This window comes from Castor canadensis, chromosome 2 (assembly GCF_047511655.1).
Source record: "Castor canadensis chromosome 2, mCasCan1.hap1v2, whole genome shotgun sequence".
NCBI classification, from domain to species: domain Eukaryota; kingdom Metazoa; phylum Chordata; class Mammalia; order Rodentia; family Castoridae; genus Castor; species Castor canadensis.
In genome coordinates, this window is record NC_133387.1 from 77,513,747 (window position 1) to 77,535,457 (window position 21,711).

Below are 21,711 nucleotides of genomic sequence, written 5' to 3' on the forward strand. Positions count from 1 at the left end.
GTGCTTTCACAAGCTTTTAAAATGCAATTGCAACATAGTCTGTGGGAATAAAAATCCCAGGGACTAATACTAATGCTACTAAAAAAGAGTTTCCTTTCATTACTTTTATCTGTGTCAGTAAAAACAGCAAGTGAAATTACTAGGTGTTTTCTTTTTTTGTAGTTAGCACTAAGTATAATTTTTGAGATGTCACTGTTATTTACTGAAAACTTAAAAGTCCAGTACTATGTTAAATGAAGAATCTAATGAAAAATTATTTTTAAATAGCCTACCACTCACAAGTAAAATCATACAAAAAGAGACATGAAGCTCCCCTATTGCCTCATTTATGTTTGTTGATGTTTTCCACAATGCCAGGATACTATATTTTATGGTTTTTACAAATGAAATGTTAGTTGATGTTTTATAGATAATTCAAGTTCTTTCCCAATATCTTTGGTGAGCTAACGTCCAGTCGCCCCTAATCATGGAAACCCCCACTTGAAACACTGAAGTGTTGCTGAGTATTTGGGTATCAATGCTAGAAAGACCCATTTGTCATTACTGATGATGTGGGTACACCTATCTATAAACTACACGCATTGAAGATTCTAAAATACATTCATGTTCTACCCAGAGAGGTATGGGGACTGTTTCTGCTTTTTTCTAGAGAACACTTTTCCTCATTTTGTTTCAAAATGACTTTGCAGACAGCGAGAGTGAAAGGTGTCTTATTATTGTCTCTCAAAGTTTGCTGTAAATCACATGGTTCCTTTCTTAGAAACATAGAAATTAGGAGCGGGAAAGAACCTTTGCAATCAGCCCCATTATTTTACTGATGAGGAAACTGGAATCCAAAATATGTAAATACCTTTCCAAGGAACAGATTTAGTTAGCAGTTGAGCAAGAACTACAGTCTGTGTTTGTCTTATTCTATCTCCAGTGTTGTTTTCCCACCATACATAATCCTGCTTTACACATATCACGTCCAAATAGCTGGTCAATTCACTCCCCAAAATTCAGTTGGTTTTTTCATCTATTAGCTTGTAATGAGCTTTACAATACTCTCCATTAATGTATTTCATAGGTGATGCTATTTATTTTATTCCTTGGTAGCCACCTTATGAAGACAATAAGGAAAGCATGACTGTTCTGATCTTTTCATCAAAATATGTCATTTTTATTTTAAGCAACTTAATTCTACCTGAGAAACACTGTAAATTCTGTAACTGATCAAGTTTCCCTTTTCTAACTGACTGCCAGAAAACTAAATGTGTGACCTTAATTTTATTAGTGTAGAGGGCACTTTATAGTGAGTTATTCTATTTTCCTCAGTCCTTGGTCTATTTACTATTGATTTTTCTTTTGTTTTTACACCTATTTCTACTTTGTGCTACTGTTTTATTTGATCCTTTAAACTTAAATTCTTCCAGTGAAAAGAGAAATATAAATAAATATATATGGAGTTGGTTTTCCTGTGTAACTTAGTTTTAATGCTTATTTCACAGTTTGTTCTGAATATATCTAGAAAGTCTTTTCTAACTCAACTTGATTTACCCTCTTCAACCTTGGGCTACTATCATTTTGATAAGTTTACATCATGGACAAGACATGAGGAAATTAAATTATTTTGTAACTTGTTTACATAATTTGATTTGCCTGAACTACATCTGAACCTGAATTTAAACCTACAGAAGATAAATAACAGATTTGCTATAAGAAGTATCTCATATAAATGGGAACAGACACGAATTATCATTAGTTTTTAAAAATTCTTTCAGCCAGGTAAAATATGTACTTTGCTGTGGTTTTCCTGGATTAGAAAAGCTGTTCTGACAGCAGCTAAATTTTGGAGAGTTCAATGGTATGGACTTAAGCTTCAAAGGTTGCCTTCCTTCCAATATTTCATATTTATTAGCATTATAAAACCATTTATTATCCACATAGTACATGATAGAGTAGTTCAGAATTCATCTGACAACCCTAGTTCATATGAGCAATTTGTTCAAGGCCTAATAATCTGGTTTTGTTTGAAAATTAATTTACTTTGTAAAGTAAGGTTTGCTGCTTCTGATTATTCTAGTCAGAAGACAACATGACCACAAAAGTAAAATATTTTGTTGGTCTTTGATGAGACTCTTCCCTCAGCTTCTCTAAATATGCAGATGTGTAAGCCTCATTTGTCTGATATTATTGCTTTGATGTATTCCACAGAAAAGAGTCAACCATCCTTCACCAGCATCCACTTCTTCATCAACTTACAATAACAATTGTACAACCCTTCCAGAGAAACCATGATCTTGAGGTCAGAGAGACCCCAAACTAACTTTTTATTTTTTATGTTTACTCATGGTATGGGAAAATCATATCTTTTAATTTTTTGTTAAGAACAACTTTATTGAAGTACAATAGACCTACAATAAAATGCATATATTTGTGTAAAAAACTTACATAAAAAAATACAGATTTTTCCTATTTCTTTGAATCTTCTTTCTGAATGCTCCTGTGTCACATAAAACTTATTTTAAAAATTTGCAAGTATTTCTCTTGCTCATCTGTCTTCATCAGTTTTATTTTCAGGGTGCCAGCTAGGGACAAGGAAAAGTCTTCTTCTCCCACACAATTAAAATATCCTAAATGAAATGCAGGGGGAGAAAAAAAAGGGTAGAAAAAATGACATCAGCAAATTTTGGAACAACTTCAAGTGACTTAATACACATGCAATTTGAGACCACAAAATAGAGAAGAAAAAGGGAAGAAGAAAAAATAATTTAGTAATAACTTTAAAAATTCCAAATTCAATCAAATTATAAACCTGAGCTAAATGTTCACAGAGCACAAGAAATAAGGGAAATGCACTCAGACACATAATAAGCAGAAATATTTTTAAATAGTAAATAGGTGACATTAAAGTTAACCAGACCAAAAAAAACATGTTACATATAGCAGAGCAAAGATAACAGCATTTTTTTCTCATCTGAAACAATGCAAGTGACAAAAAAGTTGAACAACATGTTTGTAGGACTGAGAGCAAAAACATTGCAAAAGATTAAATTTCTGCATAATAGAAAAGCTGAAATAATTCAACTGTAAGTGGAACTGCACTCAAAGAAATATTTGTTTAAGATTATTAAGTAATAATAAGCTACATCAACTATTAATGTTTTAAACATTCTAAATAAAAGGCAGAGATTGCCAGATTAGATTTAAGAAAATCAAGAGAAAAATGTATGTTGCTTATATGGAATGCATTTATATGAATAAAAAATAGGTTAAAAGTGAGAGGATGGAGAAAACATGCTAATATTAGTGAAACGAAAGCTGGATTGACTATGTTAACATGAAAAAGTAGATTCAGATCAGAGCAAATACATTACTAAAGAAAAGAACATTTCGTAATCATAAAAAAGGTCAATTCATCAAGCAATCTTAATAATCTTAAACATTTATGTACTTAATAACATGCCCTCAAAATACACAAAGCAAAAAACTGATAGCATTGAAAGAACTATGCAGACACACAATGAAAGTCAGAGATTCCACCTCTTTTCAATAATTTATTGAACAGAAAATAAGGACAAATAGGACACTCTCAAGCAACTTTACCAAATTTGCAAACAACAGCACTCAGCCAAAGAATACACATTTTTTAAGTGTACAAGGACATTTACAAAGACAGGTGTTACTACTGTGTGCTGTAAAACAAACTGCCAATAACTTAAAAAGAAAGCAAGTCATACAAAGCATGTTCTCTGGCCATAATGGGATTAAATTAGAAACCAATTAAAAATAACTGGAAATTCCTAACATTTATAAATTTAAAATATACTTCATACCTATTGATTTAAATAGAAACAACGGAAATTAGAGAGTGCTTTAAACCAAATCAGAATGCAACAGCAATATATCAAAAGTGGTGGATGCAGCCAAAACAGTGTTTAAAAGTAAACATAAAGCTGTCATATCCTGTATTAGAAAAAGGAGAAAGGTCTTCAGTCAAAGAAAGAAAAGAAGAGAAAATTAAACTCAAAACGTTGGCAGAAGGAAATAATAAAAATCAATCAATAAAATAGAAAACAGAAAAATAATTGAGAAAATTAATTAAATCATTGAAATTTCTCGATGAATTTTTAAGAAGGAAAATAATCAATAAAGTCAGATTGATAAGGAAAAAGAGACAGTGCAAATTATCACCAGAAGGAGTAAGAGGTAACACCCCAGTTCCTATATACATTTTAAAAACATAAGGCAAAACCGTATGGTTATGTTTGTAATTTAGATGTCTTAAATGAACTGGACAAATGCCTGCAAGCATATAACTAGCAAAGTTCATTCAAGGAGAAATAAGCAACCAGAATAGCCTTACAAATGTCCATTTGTCCTCACCCACCCACCTGCTGTGTGTGTGTGTGTGTGTGTGTGTGTGTGTGTGTGTGTGTGTGTTAATAACACTTAATATTGACAGCTACAATTTTAGAAAAATTTAAAGCATGTATTATGGTATTAACCATGAGGACTATACTGTAGAGTAGATTTACAGAACCTATTTATCTTTTTTAAAGACTTTGTACCTTTGGATCAGTATCTCCCCATTTCCCTTTTTCCTGCCCCTGGCAACTACCTTTCTATTGTCAGCTTTCTCGTCTTGACTACTCAAGCTTCCTCATATAAATAGGATCACACAAGATTTGTCCTTCATATCTGGTTTATTTCACTTATTGTAATGCCTACTATGTTCATCCACACTATCAAATGTCAGGATTTTCTGATTTTTTAAATCTGAATAATATCCCATTTTAGGCATATACACATTTTTCTTACCTATTCACCTGTTTATGAGCATGTAAGTTGTTTCCATATCTAATCTATTGTGAATACTACTGCACCAAGCATGGGAGTGCAGTTATCTCCTCAAGATCTTGACTTCACTTCCTTTGAACATATACTCACAAGTGGGAATGTTGCATCGAAGCAAAGTTTTGCACTTTCTTTTTTGAAGAACTGCCATTCTTCTTCCCATCCATAGTGACTAAAACAATTTTCATTCCTATACGTAATGTAAGGGGGCTCTATTTTCTCCACATCCTTGACAACGCTTATTATCTTTGTGGTTTCTTTTTAAAACACCCACCTTAACAAGTTGGAGGTGACTGTGGTTTTGATTTTCATTTCCCTGGTGAGTAGTGATATATCTTTTCATATACCTCTTGTTCATTTGTATATGCTCTTAGGAGAAATTTCTGTTAAGGTCCTTTGCCCGTTTTTTTAATCTGGTACATTTTTTGGATATGAGTCCCTTAACAGAGATAAAGTTTGCAATTATTTTTTTCAGTAACATGGATGCCCTTTTATTCTGTTGACTAGATACACAAAAGAACCTATTTCTATTAGATTTACATACAATTCTAGAAAATCTGACCTAATCTAAAATGATAGAGAACAGATCAGCAGTTTCCTGGGCCAAGGAAGGACAGTGGGGAGGGAAGGAAGGAATTACAAAAGGGTATAAGGAATTTTTAGATTTATTATGTTCAAAAAATTGATTATGGTGATGGTTTTAAATAATATATAACAAAACATCTAAAGTCTTGTCAAAACTCTTTACACTGTACACTTTATATATTTTATGCACCTATATTTACCATATTTTTCTTCTCTTCTTTTTTTTTTTTTTTCCTTTTTTCAGTGCTATGGATTGAATTCAGAGCCCCGTCCATGCCAGGCAAGTGCTTTACCATGGAACCATATTCCTAACCATTTATCTTTTATTTCCAAATTCTTGATGCTATGGCATCTGGGTCCTTTCTGACAGTGGATGAACTAACTCTCCCAAGGCTATCGAAATTTTAGAGATAAAATTTGAAAGAGGAGCTCCCCTTTCAAAGGTAATTTAACAATCCACACGCCAAACATCTTTCTGTGTCTGGCTTTTACACTCCAGGATGCAATATCCCACTTCCTTAAATACTAAAGGCCAAGCATTAGGTAACTGGGGACAACTCCTATACCCTAGAGCCTACTGAAAATTTCAAACCAGCCAGTCTTCAGTCTGCTTATCATGCCTTGCCTTGCCCATTTCATGGAAACCACTATCAGTGCTGTTACATGGTTTCTCATTCCCTTTACCCCCCAATTGACCTTGAGACTTCCCTGTGTGGACTCACATGGCATGGTATGCCCCTCCTCTTGGGAACTGTAAGCAGCAAACCATCTCCTTGATGGCAGTTTTCTTTTGATCTGTTGGCCTCACTATGTGCAAATAAATACAAAATCCCAGGTACATTTTACAGTAGCTCCATTTTTTTATATGTAAATAAAATAAATATTGTAATTAAAAACATAAATTTTACAATTTTTTCCTGTTTTTATCTTCCCTCAGAGAGAATTCTGTTTCTTGAAGTTTTAGAGTATTCAATAGAACTTTCTGCAATAATGGAATAATTCTTCCTCTGTGTTATCCAATATGCTAGTGATTTGCCATGAGTGGCTGATGAGCTCTTGAAATGTGATGATTTAACTGAGTAACTGAAATGTTAATTTAAGTCCATTTCCACCAATTTTAATTCAGATGTCATAGTCACATAGCCGGTAGCTGTTACACTGGACAGTGAGCTCTGGGGGTTGTTAATATTGTGTGCTTCCCCAGAGCAGATTCTTCTCCTCTATTAGCAGAAGAGGGGAAGTATTTGATCCAACAAAGACTTCAACTAATTATGGCTATGTTTTAGTTCTTCTGGCTCCATTTTGATTTGCTTTTACTCACAGAGCATAGATCTTCATCAGTCGCAAATGAATAGTTGGTGGGACTAAACTCCATTTTTGTTTTAGCTGTCTGTCTTAGCAGCCCATGTTACCACTGAAACCTCTTATCTACCTTGTCACTTTTTTTTGTTGTTCCTTGTCCTGTGCAATTTAAGGATCAGCAAATGCTTTGAGGCAACAGTAAGTCTTCAGGCTCCCCTCTCTGATTCCTGTGGTTGCTCTATCTTTGATCCCTCAAGTTCTGGTTGACACAATTGTTCTCTGGAAACCTCAAAGAGCTGGTGTTTGTAGTTTATCCAGCTTACATATATTGTCTCAGCATGAAGATTCATTGATACAAGCTCCATTACCACAAGCAAGATGTGGAAATGAGCATAGGACTAATTGTAGAGTAATAACCTATCAGTTGATAACAACAAATATCCCCTCTTCTCCTTCCTTAACTTAGAAATAGCACTAGGTTCTGATGTGATGGTAAGATCTGATTTCTTTAAGCTTAGGAAATGTAAGTAGTAAAATTTAAATTCACTTAATCCTCACTGCCATTTCTTCTGCTCAAGTCATCTTTCAGTCAACTGGTAAGTACTTCTAGCTTACCATGGCTTCTTTCAAGCCTCTCCCCTTGCTAAGATTTCTTTGGAGATATGTTTCCTCACTTCAGACTTGGTAGTCTATGTCCCACATTCCCAACTCTATCCTCTGAAAGTTTAAAGCAGAATTAGTCACTTGATATCCTCCTGTCCCCAAATGCTAATCTCTTTCTGCTTCTTCATTTTCCATGCTGTCTCTGAGAAAATGTTCTGAAATTCAGGTCTTATGGTATCACTTCACTGTTTCATAACCCTCCATTATCCCCCCATCATGCATAAAAGAAAAACCCAAATGGAACATGAGAGCCTTCCTGTGTGGTCATAGCCTCCCACTCTATTTGCATTTTGAGCTTTATTTTCGCATGTATCCAATAAGCTAGTTTTTCCAGAATTTTTTCATGGAGATGAAGTTTTAAATTTTTTCCACAACATACTACATCTTTCATGTCCCACAGTCTGAATCATGCTCTACTTTCTTCCTTAAAGGCTTTTGCCCTCCTCCTTTCCCAGAAGAAAAGTACTCGCCCTTCAAGGTGCATTGAAGCATCAACTATGTTGTGAGACCTTCATTCTGGTGTTCTTCTCCAGCTGGTCTGTTACCTCCTGAGGCTGTGCAATTTTCTTATTCATCTTGTGTCATTTTCTTCCTTAGCCCAGTGTTTGACAAATAGTAATTGTTTTACAACTGTTTGTTTTATGTGTAACTGAATCATAATGAAAAATACAGCTTAACTTGATTCTTTAGATAGAAAAGCAAGTATTTTGAACTTATATGTAAGACCCAGAGACAACTATTTTGGTAAGGTGGGTCTTTCAGCACTTGTCAGCTCACAGCATGTAGGCAGCTGCTAGCTTTCCCTTATATCATGAGCTAATCCTAGATATCATAAAAGATTTTGCCATTTTTAAGCACAACATTTTTTTAAAAATTTAATCCTTTTAAAGAGACTAAGTTGTAGACATTTACATATAGAGGAAGTCTATGTGGAAATCTAGTGTCTTTTAATTTGAGCCAGAAGCTGCATCTATATCTTGGAATTACTTCTGAATTATCATCAGACTACATTACAAAGTACCTCTAAAATTCCTTAATAAGCTAGCTTGTGTTTAGCTGGGAGTGAATTTTATTTAGCAGCTGAGGTCAGATGTATTTTGGTTGCTTTTTAGATTAAGTTATTGCTCTAAAGATCTAAGCTGCATCATAATTTTGAATGCAAAACAGGCATCTGCTTTTGCCTGAAGCAGTGGAAAAAAGAGGTCTCAGAATACTTCATATAAAGCTTCCTAAATGTATGCTGTGCTATTAAATTGATGAAGAAATACCAAAGAGGAAAAATAACATAAATGAAAACACTTTTAGGGTATACCCAAGGACAACTAAGTTGGAATGGAAAAAATGGAATAAATGCAGTTACACTTGGAAGAACTACAAAAAGAAAATAGGATGTTGATGTCTGCTTGAAAAGTAGAAGGAGTTGGTGCTGCTGTCTGCATTGTAGGAGGATACAGCAATGTGAACACAACTTTGATTAAGTTATGGAAAGTGAGAGAAGACGTAATCCCATGGCAAAAATCACCAAGAAGAATCATTCAGTTCCAAACCAGAAGGGAAACCAGGGCCTGCTGGGGTGGAGGAGGGTGGGTGGTGGAGCACAATGGGTCTCTCAGGTGTGGGCAAAGTCAGTGTCTTAGTGTTGTCTTCCCAGCCCCCAAAACTGGACAAATCAGCAGAGTTTTTTTTTTCCAATTGCTTCACACAGACACTCTCAAAAAGAAGCTGTTCAAATCCAGCCTACAACAGACCAAAGCAGAGAATTACTGGGGTTGAGATGCACCACCTCTTCCCCACTCAGTTTCTCTATAACCTGGGAGCACATGCAACTGGGCCTTCCTATGTAAGAAGGAAATTGGATGAATGAATTCTGGGGTTCCCAAGCTAAATTATAGGGGCAAAAGAAAGTACTTTGCTGCATGATAAGTAAGAAGGGCTTTGGATTATTACAAAAGTGATATATGGGAAACCAGGAAGGCCCCCGGGCCACCAGTTGCCTGTGCCCAGACGGCTTGGGAAGACGTGGACAAGGTGAGGTGAGCATAGTGGTACGTGGTACTCCCACAGACAACTCTGGGCCAGAACAGCATAGCCCCCGGACAGACCGACCTCCACCCGGGGAAAAAGAGAAACTGAGTAATAAGCAATAAGGACACGTAGCAAAGAGGGTAGGGCGTACTGAGCGCCAAAGAAGGGGGGAAGGAAATCCTTCCCAGAATTGTAAATAAACAAGCCAGGCCTGGCCGGAGAGGCTCTGGCAGGAGTGGGGGCATGTGCCCAGCAACCAGGAGCTGGAAAGCTTGTGAGAGTGGCAGAGGGAGGAAAACTCCACAGGAGAGGGGGAAAGACCCCCCTCAGCAACCAAGAGTCTCCCAAAAAAGAAAAGTCCAGGACCTGATGGAATCTCTGCTGAATTCTATTAGACCTTTAAAGAAGAACTGATACCAACCCTCCTTAAACTGTTCCATGAAAGAGAAAGGGAAGGAAAACTGCCTAACACATTTTATGAAGCCAGTATTATACTTATCCCAAAACCAGGCAAAGACACCTCCAAAAAGGAGAACTATAGGCCAATCTCCTTAATCAACATTGATGCAAAAATCCTCAACAAAATAATGGCAAACCGAATTCAACAACACAACAAAAAGATTATTCACCACGACCAAGTAGGCTTCATCCCAGGGATGCAGGGGTGGTTCAACATACGAAAATCAATAAACATAATAAACCCCATTAACAGAATCAAAGACAAAAACCACTTGATCATCTCAATAGATGCAGAAAAAGCCTTTGATAAGACCCAACACCATTTCATGATAAAAGCTCTAAGAAAACTAGGAATAGAAGGAAAGTACCTCAACATTATAAAAGCTATATATGACAAACCTACAGCCAGCATTATACTTAATGGTGAAAAACTGAAACTATTCCCTCTAAAATCAGGAACCAGACAAGGATGCCCACTATCTCCACTCCTATTCAACATAGTACTGGAATTCCTAGCCAGAGCAATTAGGCAAGAAGAAAGAATAAAAGGAATACAAATAGGTAAAGAAACTGTCAAACTATCCCTATTTGCATATGATATGATCCTATACCGTAAAGACCCAAAAAACTCTACTCAGAAGCTTCTAGACATCATCAATAATAGCTACAGCAAGGTAGCAGGATATAAAATCAACATAGAAAAATCATTAGCATTGCTATACACTAATAATGAGCAAACTGAAAAAGAATGTATGAAAACAATTCCATTTACAATAGCCTAAAAAAAAATCAAATACCTAGGTGTAAACCTTACAAAAGATGTGAATGACCTCTACAAGGAAAACTATAAACTTCAGAAGAAAGAGATTGAGGAAGACTACAGAAAGTGGAGAGATCTCCCATGCTCATGGATTGGGAGAATCAACATAGTAAAAATGTCTATACTCCCAAAAGTAATCTACATGTTTAATGCAATTCCCATCAAGATTCCAATGACATTCATCAAAGAGATTGAAAAATCTACTGTTAAATTTATATGGAAACACAAGAGGCCACGAATAGCCAAGGCAATACTCAGTCAAAAGAACAATGCTGGAGGTATCACAATACCTGACTTCAAACTATATTACAAAGCAATAACGATAAAAACAGCATGGAACTGGCACAAAAACAGACATGAAGACCAGTGGAACAGAATAGAGGACCCAGATATGAAGCCAAACAACTATAACCAACTTGTCTTTGACAAAGGAGCTAAAAATATATGATGGAGAAATAGCAGCCTCTTCAACAAAAACTGGTGGGAAAACTGGTTAGCAGTCTGCAAAAAACTGAAACTAGATCCATATATATCACCCTATAACAATATTAACTCAAATGGATTATGGTCTGATCTTAATATCAGACCATAAACTCTAAAGTGATACAGGAGAGAGTAGGAGGTACTCTGGAGTTAGTAGGTATAGGTAACAACTTTCTCAATGAAACCCCAGCAGCACAGCAACTAAGAGATAGCATAGATAAATGGGACCTCATAAAACTAAAAAGCTTCTGTTCTTCAAAAGAAATGGTCTCTAAACTGAAGAGAACACCCACAGAGTGGGAAAAAATATTTTCCAGCTATACATCAAAGGACTGATAACCAAAATATATAGGGAACTTAAAAAACTAAATTCTCCCAAAACTAATGAACCAATAAAGAAATGGGCAAGTGAACTAAACAGAACTTTCTCAAAAGAAGAAATTCAAATGGCCAAAAAACACATGAAAAAATGCTCACCATCTCTAGCAATAAAGGAAATGCAAATTAAAACCACACTAAGATTTCACCTCACTCCTGTTAGAATAGCCATCATTAGCAACACCACCAACAACAGGTGTTGGAGAGGATGCTGGGAAAAAGGAACCCTCTTACACTGTTGGTGGGAATGTAAACTAGTACAACCACTCTGGAAAAAAATTTGGAGGCTACTTAAAAAGCCTCCACTCTTGAGAATATACCCAGAAGACTGTGACACAGGTTACTCCAGGGGCACCTGCACACCCATGTTTATTGCAGCACCATTCACAATAACCAAGTTATAGAAACAGCCAAGATGCCCCACTACTGACGAATGGATCAAGAAAATGTGGTATCTACACACAATGGAATTTTATGCAACCATGAAGAAGAACAAAATGTTATCATTCGCTGGTAAATGGATGGAATTGGAGAACATCATTCTGAGTGAGGTTAGCCTGGCCCAAAAGACCAAAAAGCGTATGTTCTCCCTCATAGGGGGACATTAGATCAAGGGCAAACACAACAAGGGGATTGGACTTTGAGCACATGATAAAAACGAGAGCACACAAGGGAGGGGTGAGGATAGGTAAGACACCTAAAAAATTAGCTAGCATTTGTTGCCCTTAATGCAGAGAAACTAAAGCAGATACCTTAAAAGCAACTGAGGCCAATAGGAAAAGGGGATCAGGAACTAGAGAAAAGGTTAGATCAAAAAGAATTAACCTAGAAGGTAACAGACATGCACAGGAAATCAATGTGAGTCAACTCCCTGTATAGCTAACCTTATCTCAACCAGCAAAAACCCTTGTTCCTTCCTATTATTGCTTATACTCTCTATTCAACAAAATTGGAGATAAGGACAAAATAGTTTTTGCTGGGTATTGAGGGGGTGGGGGGCAGAGGGAGGGGTCAGAGTGGGTGGTAAGGGAGGGGGTGGGGGCAGGGGGAGAAATGACCCAAGCCTTATATGCACATATGAATAATAAAACAATAAAAAAAAGTGACACGTGCATCATAGCAACATACACCACTAATCAGTAAGTGTCTATTACCAAGGTGAACAGGAAAGGCTGCAGAAAATCTTAGTTGGGGCAGGATGCATGATTGGAAGCACTGAGAGCCTTGTAGAGAGATTCTTGAACAATTAAAAGCTAACCACTCCCCACACCAAGAAATGATGGGCTTCCCCAGGAAAGCGAGGAGTCCTTTTCCACCTGCCATTGAGGCTCAGTAGCATTGTTTTTGATGATTTTTAAATTCAGTGAAGAGTGATTCAATATGTTATTCTCAGTTAAGACATGATATATAAGAATGAAATCATGCAAAATAATTTTGTCTTGTGATATCCTCACACAAATGATGGTAAACATACCAGTTTGTGCTGTGCATTTGGCATTGGAATACAATCACCAACTGCTTATCTCTTTCAGCCTATTTGGATCTCTTTGAGGCTCTTTACTCTGAGATTCACTAACTTTAAGTATCTGACAAAATGACATTTGCCCCAATTCTCAGTTTTAGACAGAGGTCACATTTTACTCTGTATTAGTGATTTCTCTTAGCTCAGGTCCCAGCCAGCGTGTTACATTCCACCATCAATACTGAACCACTAGATGATGAGTGTGTTAAGATCCTCTGAGGACCTGCGCAGCTTCGTAAGAATTGTTTTTTTTTTTTTTTTAGAAAGCTGGCTCCTGCTCTGTGCCTTGAGTTGTAATAGATATTCCTCCAATTTATCATGTTTCTGTGACTTGTCCCCATATGTTATTTGATTTTTAAAATGTGTGTAAGATGACAAAACTGTTAGAGCCTTAGCTGAGTCAGTATTAATAGTTGTTGCATTAACAGCATTCTCGTGGCAAATAAACCGTCATTTAATATAAACCAGCAGAGAGGGAAAGTAAAAAAGTCACCTGGCATTAAAATCTCCACCTCTAACAATAGTTATCCCAACAAATAAGTCATTTTTCAAAGGAGTAACATAACCTAAATTTAATCCACTATTATTTATTACTATGTGGAGAAATAGATATTTAAAAGATACAAAAACGCCCTCTCAGTTTCTCCAAGCCCTTGTGAAGAGTGGACTTTTTAAGAGGCTTAACTTAATGCAAACATCCCACACTTACTGATTAAATGAAAGGCAACATGAAATAACACTCTATAGCACATTTTTCATTCATTGCACAGAGCTGGCCTGAGGCTTGTTTTAAAAAGTACCAGATGGGTTTTTTTTTTCTTTCCTTTTTTTGAGAAATATATTTGTCTTTGTGTGGTGACAGATGCTCTTTGAAATTACAAAGTATGTAATAGCAGAGCTTGCCATTTGAAATCAGGAAATTCAATTTTTCCCCAAGTCACATCCAAATGACAAGGCTCACTGTAAGGTTCTTTAATGTGATCACATTACAGGCCTGCCACTTTGAATTTTGTAGCTCTGCCAGAAGAACTGGTTAATTCTAAAAGGCAAAGGGCCCATTTAAGCACTGTTTTCTTGTTTCCCGTGGACTGTTAGGTGGTATTAATGTAAGTTACCGATCTAAGCCATAGTGTAAGAGCTCTGACATGTTCTTGTATCATTCCTCATAAAAGAGGATGAGTGGATGGGACAAATGTTTCACTTTCTAGATATAAGTAAAAGTTAATATGCATAAGAGGGGAAATAATTATTGTACTGTGGAAGTAGTTCTGCACTCCTGAGATGATATCATTGACTATGGTGGCTTTAACAGTGAATAAATACAGAGTTACAATTATAGAATATATTCTACTGGTTGAAAAGGTAAAAAAAAAACTTGATATTGCACTGTGTTGACAAGTCTGCATGGGAAATAGCATTCTTATACTTGGTTGGTAGATAAATAATAGCAGCATTTAGAAATGCTTATCACATATTGTCTGCCTAGCACCCTTCTTTTCTTCTAAGAATATTATCTTGCTTTCAGAATTCTTCTTACCTCCCTCATCCACATGTATCCAGTAAGACCTATTTTTTTATCCCATGCCTTTTTAGCTTACAATCAGATTAAAAATAAGTTAACACCTGCACACACAGACATACATCAAGAACAGTTCACAAATTAGAAATAAGGATATTTTGAAAATTATTCACTTAGGAATGTGTGTGTGTGTGTGTGTGTGTGTTGTATATACCATAAATACCACAAGATGCATAAACTCTGAGAAATTTATTTAGTGAGGCAAAAAATCCAGCATTTCTGTTTGGAATTTTTATTTTAATTTTCAATATTTATTTGAAAAAAAAAAAAACCTTTATAGATTCCAGCAATACCAAAATACAAATTGCTACAATTGCACTGAAGTAAAGACCAAACTGGCAAAACAGTAGTAACAAAATTCTGTGGTGATACTGTTATATATTTGCTTTTCTTTTTACTAAAGGAAATATGTTTTCTACTATACTTTTGCTTGATGCTACTGGGAATTGAACTCAGGGTCAAGCCCTCTACCACTTAAGCCTTGTGCCAGTTCTTCTACTATACTATGATGTTTTCCTGGAACAAGCTATGAGAATACATTGATCCCTACATGACAGGTAACAGTTATTATTGCATCCAATACAAATGCATTCATCACAAAAGTTTTGGGGGGCTCAAAATATAACAGGCCCTAGGAGGACTGCTAATGTTCTCACTTAAAAGCAGCTAAGCAGCTTCTTTTTCAGTATAAAAACTTTTGATTTAAGTACTATGATGCATTCTAAATTAGACTTTATATTAATTAGCATTAATTAAAATAACAATATAACATTAAAACACCATAAATAGTTAATAGTAAGGGATTAGCTTAAAAGTAGAGGAGAAACTGAATAGAATTTGAATGTCTCTGGAGAAGAGAGCTGGCCTAGAGATGTTGGTAGGATCTAAGTAGATGAGGAAGAGAGTAAACTCAAAATACATGATGATCAGAAGGCTCTAATGATTTGCTCAGCTCAGACTTTTGGAGGGCCATTGAGCAGACACAGCAGCTGACCTGGATGATCCCAGCTATAAAGTCAAAGTCATAAGGCTTACTTTGTGAATTGTATGATTGTACCAAATTTTAAGAAGCCATAAAAGACATGATGACATGATGTACTAAGCCAGGGAGAAAGCTACTTTACATAATTCATTCTGAAGGGTGACAGAGGCATATACATGGTGACAATGACAGAAATTCATGATCAATCAGTTATTGCAATATACTAATATTTATTCAGGTCTTTGTGTGGGTAAAATACCTAGTGTTTCAAAGCAAAATATATTACTTCATTTAATTTTCATAAAAACCATAAGGAAGATCTAAGTAAACATTCAGGAAATATTTGTTGAACAGATGAATGAGGGAAATAGATGGACCTTCCTGCTGAAAATTTTCTTTAAGCATGTTTTCCTACCAAGCACACCTATATCCCATTTAAGTCCAATACATGATTGGCACAGATTTCATTCTTAAACTTTACATCCTCAATGTACCACACAGTGCCAAAATAGAATTATGTCCTTTAGTAGTACAAGTGAATAAAAAATAATACACATGACTCCAGCATGGTAGATATGCCACAGTAGACATGTCTGCACTTTGCTTCCACATACCTCATACAATCTGTTTCTCAGGGTTTTCCTTTGCTGTGTGTTCACCCCTTTTAGTTTGATAATTCAGCCATTTAATTTTCTGTTTGGATCTCCCTTTTCTTTTCCTTCTCAGGTGTTTTTTTTGACATTTTTATTTATCATTTAACATTTTTATTCAATATTTTATCCTTAATTGTTATACATTTTTATTTTTTTCTTTCTAACTTGATATTTTTGTAATCTTTAACTAATGTATCTTTGAATTATTTATAAGAGGATATAAATGAATGAATAAATGTATGAATTAGAAGGTGAAAAAATTTATGACAGGCTGAGATGGAGTCATGACTCAAGTGGTAAAGCATCTGCCTCACAAGTGTGAAGCCCTGAGTTCAAACCCAAGTACCACCAAAACAAAACAGAAAAAATGATGACAGGAAGTGAGAAAGAAGATAAAATATCTATGTCTAATGATCAAGTAGACAGTCAGCTATCTGAAGACTTAGTTCACTCAAATTAATGGAGTTCTTACTGCAACCTCCAAAATCCTTCTCTACCAAAAAGAAGTAGAAAGAATAACATTCTCTGCAAGACTGAACAAAAGTCATGTAAGATTTTTCAAGTGAGTTTGCTTGTTCTTTTTTAATTTGACTGACTTTCATTGAGAAACAAATTTTCACCAACAAATCTCAAATATGAAAATCACATGGAAGGCTATATGTACACCACTTACTAATTAAGTAGCATTCCTTTTCTATGGTTGTGAAATTATACACTTTCTTGTGTAGTTCAGTGTACATATTTATAATATCCAATTTCCTTCAACCATGCTAAACCCATCTCCTTCCATATATATTCTATGGGATAGAAAGACTGTACTCATTGAGAGACTCAAAGGAGGCTTCACAGAGAAATGAAGTATACACTTTTGCTGGCAAGAAAATAGATATAGCCATATCCCAGTTTGGTGATATGCCAAAAGCACATAACTTGGGAAGCTTTTGCTATTGCTCATGAAAAATAACTCTTTTGAAAAGTGATACATTGCCTCTTAAAAGCTATAGAATTCTCACAAAAAATCTATAGTAAGTCATAAACAGAATGCAAAAGAAGCACTAGGTAAGCACAAGACCTTTGCTGAGAATGAGTGATTCCAAGGTGAACCTAATCTGTAACAGTCTCTCAACTAGAAGAACTTTCCACCAGAAAACATTTGAAAGTCATCAGAACAGGTACTTAGAGTTAAAACCAAGTGTTCCTCACCACAAATTCAAAATTTACTTCCACCTCTATGAATTTAGCTCACTATCTCCTGATAGTTTGGGCTCACTTTGTCAAATTCTGGCAACTCAGGATGATTGTCTATTTTATTTGCCTCTAGAGAGAAAGCTCTCACCCATATACAGACATCTGTTTCCTTTTAACACTATTGCATCTTTCTGGGCTTGCCAAATTTGTCAGTTTAAATATAACATTTAAAATATTCTTTCAATATGACAACCTAAATATAGTTAGTGATAGAAAAAGTAATACTCTAAGCAAAATTGGGTAAAAATATTTTTTGAGAACAAGAAAGCAGCTCAAAATGCAATAGATATACATCACACTCAGAAAGAAATTGAATCTGTGAATTCTTACAATTTTGTTTAATAAAAATGTCTTTTAGATAGGATCAGTTATAATTTAATGAAAACATACTAATGAGGAAATTCCTCATTCTAAAGAATGCTATTCATTGACTTAATGTAATTTGTCATGAATATTAATATAAAGTAAATGCTAACAAATTAAAAGCAAACTTAGCAGCTAAAATGTTCATGTGAAACATTAAAATTATTTTGCAAATTAGTTTCTAGGTTCGAATTTTATTTTTTCAATTGGTACAGATTTCTGACACTATAAACTCAGTTAAGTTGTCCCCGTAGACAGAACAACTATCTTGCCCTGGAGATAGCTTGGAACTTCTGATGCTAAGGGCTTAGAGCTCACGTCAGGACATGTGGCATGTGTTGTCCTCACAGAGCTGTAGGTTCAGTGGCTCACTAAATATTGTGATATAGTCATGGACTCAGGATACTTTGGAAGTCTCATTGTGATAGCTTATCTTCAAATATTCTAAAAAGTAAGGGAATGCTTATTTTTAACATCAGAACAGAAAGCTTCAGGTTGCCCAGTAGAAAGTAAGAGTGTGTGTGTGTGTGTGTGTGTGTGTGTGTGTGTGTGTGTGTGTGTATGTTGAATTTAAAGCAACAAACTAAACTTTGTTTCATTTCTTAAGTAACATGGCTACCAAACACTGAAAACTTCTTTTGCCACCACTTTAAGGCATACTTAGAATAAGAAAGACAGTTAGGAAATTTAACCAGAATGTACAGAGAGAGTAAGTGCCTGCAAAAGTGAAATGGCTGTATTTAAGAAGGAAATGGGAAGAGACCTAAAAAGGTTTATTTATTTCTATTGATCCTAGAAAAGAATTAAGGCTAGGGATTCCAAATACCACTGGAAATGACTGCCTATGGGTGTCATTGCACAATACCTAAAAATTAAGCCTCATTGTCAGATGCAATAGCAATAAACAGTGAGAAGGTTAAAAATGACTATTCAAAGAGCTGAATCTCAGACACCACCAGTAAATTTCTCATTTTAAAATCATGATTGTCTAAAGTTGCAGGAACTGACCCTTTATGTATAAAGATAATTCACCACTCCAGCAATGTCGTCTGGACTAGATAGCTTGATTTCCTTGCTTCCCAAGTATAGATACATGACCATTTGATCATTACTTTATATATTTTTTAAGTTATGTAGTACTTTGATTTAAAAACAAACTTTCAAATGGAAGCAAATTGTAAAGCAGGTCGTAGGTTTCTCCATACCTTCAGTTTTTAGGGGAATCTATCTAGCATCCTGTTTGCTTTCCCTGGCCTCCTGTGGGCTCTCTGTGCCCGACTCACATGGCTCTACCTACTTCCTCATCTTTAAGGGTAAAGTTCATATCTTTAAGTAGTTGGGGAAAAATAATCTATTTAAAATGAAACGGATATTTGAGGTAAGACATTAAGATGTAGCTGTTGTTGAATCACAAATGTAAATAGTGAGATTTTAATTCTCACCCTGTTTTAGGAGAAAATGAAGCAACAAGGAAACATTCAATAATTGTAGCAGACAGAAGAAAGTACTGCATAAGTGAGCAACTAAAAGTGAAAATAAACTTTCTAGACTCATAGCTTCATTCTGATCTGGCATTGCTTGTTTTGTAACTAGGAGAAAGAGAAAAGTTTAGTGTCGAATTTCTTCCTTGAAACTGAAAATTCTGACAAGATTTATAGTTTTTTGTTTCTGTTTTGAGGTGCTGGGTATCAAATCCAGGGTCTTGCACATGCTAGACAATAAAGTTTTTGTTTTTGTTTTTATTTTTTTAAGAATTTATGCTTTTTAGGAAAATCAGGGTCTATAAAAATGGGTCCTCTTTTGTCAGACGTGGTTTCAAGATTATCACTTCATATTTGATCTACCTGACTCTTTACCTTCTCATCTTCTAACCCCTAGAGTCACCCTTAAACCTTCATGTGGCTACTCAGCCCTGGCCTGCACATCATATCTCAAGAGTGGCTGTCTCAGCCCTGGTCTAGTTGACCCTTGAGTCTCCAGGCCTGGATCTCTGCTTTGGAGTCCCAGTTTCTATCCTTGTCTCTTTCTTTCCCTTGGGCCTGGTCCCAGACTTAGGCAGTTCTGCAGCAGGCCCCTGAGAAATGCCTGCTCCACAGTGCCTGCTCATTTGACTTTATCTCATGCTCCAACCTTGACTGGCTTATTATTAAGAAATTCAAACATCCTCACAATCATCTCCCTTTCCTGGTCCTGTGTTTTCATGGATGTTTCTATTTAGTTTTTTCTTTGTCCATCCATCTTCCAACTTCCCCCAGATTCAGGGATTTGTCCAGATCCCCACCCCCACCCCCAGCTCCTGACCCTTCCTGTCAGGACCAACTGCCATCACTGGGAATTTTCAACACTTTTTAAAAATCCAGGCAAAAGGTAAGTCAATGGGTTTAGTTTTAGCTGATTATTGAACTTCTATTATTTTATTCAATACTAAGATTGATCCTATGTATTAAATCATAAGTCTTTAACAATGGTGATAGAAAAGTTGAGCAATATAATTTTACAGAGTTTGACCCCCAAAAGGTTCATAAATGTTTACAGTTTTTTTCCTAGACTATTGGTTTCAGCCATTCTTTCTGGTAAGAGAAAAGAAATCTCCCATGTGTTACAGAGTTTGTTCCTCTATATTACAAATTTGTTACTTGTTACTCTGCTTACTAGACATAACATAAGGTCTCTTTCTTCCTTTCTTTCCTTCCTTCATGCTTTCTTTCTTTCTTTGACAAATTTCATTATGTAGCCCAAGCTAGTCTTGAATCTATGATCCTCCTGCCTCAGCCTTCTGACTGCTAAAACAGGTGTATGCCACCATTCCCAGCTATCAGAACATAATAGAATTTTACTCAGCCATGAAGAAGAATGAAATCTTATCCTTTGCAAGTAAATGGATGGAACTGGAGAACATCATTCTGAGCGAGGTTAGCCAGGATCAGAAGACCAAAAATCGTATGTTCTCCCTCATATGAGGACTTTAGATCAAGGGCAAATGCAGCAATGTTGTTGGACTTGGGTCACATGACAAGGGGAGAGCACATACAGGAGATATAGGAATAGGTAGAAAACTCAAAACATGAAAGCGTTTGATGTCCCCACTTCAGAGAAACTAATGCAGAAACCTTAAAGCGACAGAGGTCAACATGAGAAGGGATCAGGAACCAGTGTAAAGATCAGTTAGAGATGAACCAAGTTGGGTTGTAACACATGAGTACACGAAAGCAGTGCTAGGAATCTCTCTGTATAGCTATCCTTATCTCAACTAGCAAAAACTCTTTGTCTTCCTTACTATGCATATATCTTCTCTTCAACAAAATTAGAGACAAGGGCAGAACAGGTTCTGCCTGGAAGCGAGGGGAGGTGGGAGAGAGAGGGTGGGGACGGGGACAGGGGGAGAAATGACCCAAACAATGTATGCACATGTGAATAAATGAATAAAAAAAATTCTGAATGCACTCAAAAAAAAGAAGGTCTTATTAGCAGCAGCATGCCTACAATAATGTCGGGACAGAGAAAGCAAGTGAGTCGTCCACTACAGAAGTTCTGAACATTGGTCAGTGAAGAGCTACACAGAGTTGGAAGAAATAGAAAAATAATTTCTTGCCATTCAGCAAACATCTATGGGCTGCAAAAAAGGCTTGGGAGTATTTTCAAAGAATTTTTAGGAAAAGCTAATTCATGAAACTAATTTTGTGTCAATGATTCTTTGTCAGAAAATATATCATGATACCAAAGACTCATACATTCCACTAGTGAGTACGATTGTGGGTTGTGGAGTCATCATATCAATTTGCCTCAGTACCAAGGTGAGCAAAGGTAGGGCTT

General features: G+C 35.9%; 1 long non-coding RNA gene across 1 annotated transcript in view; it reads right to left on the reverse strand.

Moving 5' to 3' along the window:
• LOC141417355 (uncharacterized) overlaps window positions 1-2,594 on the reverse strand; it is a 30,141-nt gene extending 27,547 nt beyond the window's left edge. Inside the window, exon 1 of the long non-coding RNA XR_012441890.1 lies at window positions 2,431-2,594. This is a non-coding gene — a long non-coding RNA (uncharacterized lncRNA). The remainder of the gene's footprint in view (window positions 1-2,430) is intronic.
• Between the last annotated feature and the right edge of the window lie 19,117 nt (window positions 2,595-21,711).